Genomic DNA, 2,075 nt, shown 5'->3' with positions numbered 1-2,075 from the left:
GTGACCGTGTGCAGTGTGGAAGCATCTTTCTGGTATGTGTGTGTCTGGAGGAGGGGGTAGAACTAGTATAGTCAGTGTAAAGACACAGCTGGGTGCCCAGGGCAAAATGGAAATGGTGACTTCTGGTTGCTCCTGTGATTGTGAAAGTGAATGTGTGACTGCTGGCGGCACCTGCTTTTCTTCACCCTGCCCACCATCCAAGTCAGTGCCTGGAGTGGCTGCTGTAACCCCCTGCCCTCCAGTTATGCCACTGGCTGCAGTGCAGTTGGAGGGGTACCCACTCTGCAGTGTGGTGGTGCGGGGAACCTGCCTGGTGCAGTGTAGCATGCAGCCCACACAGCATGTGACCCCTGGCCACTCAGAAGTTGCATAGCCCTGATCTATAATCATTCATAGACTAGTAGTTTTACCTGATGCTGTCCTTGAAATGGCATCAGTACAATGCAGTGAAACAGTAACATAAAATGACACACTGACAGTTGTACCTCATTTTCAACATTTATTTTTCTTTAAGAGCCTCACTCTGTGAAGCAGTGGGAGTCCATTGTCTTGCAATAATTGCTCTTATTCCATTGACATTACCTCGTAATTAAAGCCTCTAATTTCTACCCATTGGTGAGGGGAAAGGATTATGAAACTATTAAATGAATTGGTATGCCCAGTGCAGCAGTTTTAGTGCTGCATGGAACACCCTCCCCTAACACCACCTTATAGAAGAGTAAAACAGTTAAAGGTTCATTGTGAAAATGTGTACACCAAAACCATGCATATAAGAAGTCTCCAGTACACCTTCAGTTGCTTTAAGTACCTCTTTTGCTCAATGTGTACAGCAATATAAGCCTCAAAGGTGACAGTTGCTGTGGACACACTGGTGAGAAAAATGTGAATATAAGACATAGGTAATGATGATGGCAGTGTAATAAAACACAGAGGCATAACAATTCCATCCTTGGTAGATTTAGTGGAAGGTGTGGGGAATTAACTGTCCAGTTCTTACCTGATCTTTACCAGATCCTTGTGATTTTGTCATGAATGTCAGAAACCACACATTTCATGGTTTTCATTTGTTTCTTTTACATTTATTTTAATTATTTGGTGGGGAGGGGGCAGAGCATGTTTTCCAGGTGGATGGATAGATGATGGCAGAACAAATCTGATTAAAACCTGGGCTTCATAGGTTTCCATCTTTCTGGGGTCATTGTCAAGTTTAATATAGATTAACAGTTAAACACTGAACAAAATTCATTCAGTTATTTGCTAAGACAACAATCTATGGAAAATACAGTCTTTACCCCACTCTAGTACATCATCTATGGAGGTTACAATAGTACGTATTTACTCAGCAAGGAAACAGTTGTATGGGCATTGACTGCATGATACAAGTTGCTGCATTTCTTCTGGTGGCTTAGCCTTAGAGGACCCACACAGCAGCACTGTTTCTGAGAGTATCCAGTACGGCACAACTTACAAATGTAGTTTTAGTAGTGCAGTCTTGGACCCCTGAGGTACTTATTCCACTGCTGTCCAGCATTGTTATTGAAATAGGAGCTTTGGGGTAATTTTCCAACTTGGGCTGTATAAAGGTAGGGGTTACTATTTCCTCTCCACTCTGGAGATAAAACATTATAGATTGCCGTGGTATGGACACAGCATCTGATGTAGTAAACTCCTGTGTTTCTGAAAGCTTGTGCTATACATCTATGATTTAGTTAGTCAATAAAGTTGCAAATCTATTCTGCCTTCTGCCTAGTACAGACAGCCATCACCCAAAAAATTCACAGAGATTTATACAAACTGGTACAGCAACACTTGATGAAGTCCTGTGAAAGCCAAAACTGGAAGCTGGGGCTAAGGCTGGTAAGGTGAGATTCATACAAAAATATTCGGAAATTTTTTTTTAACCAGACTGGTCTGTCAACTATTGCTTCTCCTGTATCCTTCTCCTGGACTGCAAAAAAAATCAAGAAACATTGCCAGAGTTGTGTGTGAGAGAGCTGAACTGAGCTGCTACACACAACTTGATACAGAAGTAAACACATTGCAGAGAAATCATTTCTGTTCCTTTCTGGTCTAGT

This window comes from Gavialis gangeticus, unplaced genomic scaffold, assembly GCF_001723915.1.
Source record: "Gavialis gangeticus isolate Ggan-Ray unplaced genomic scaffold, GavGan_comp1, whole genome shotgun sequence".
Taxonomy (NCBI): Eukaryota; Metazoa; Chordata; order Crocodylia; family Gavialidae; genus Gavialis; species Gavialis gangeticus.
The sequence above is the reverse complement of the archived record's forward strand: the minus strand, read 5'-3'. Positions refer to the sequence as shown.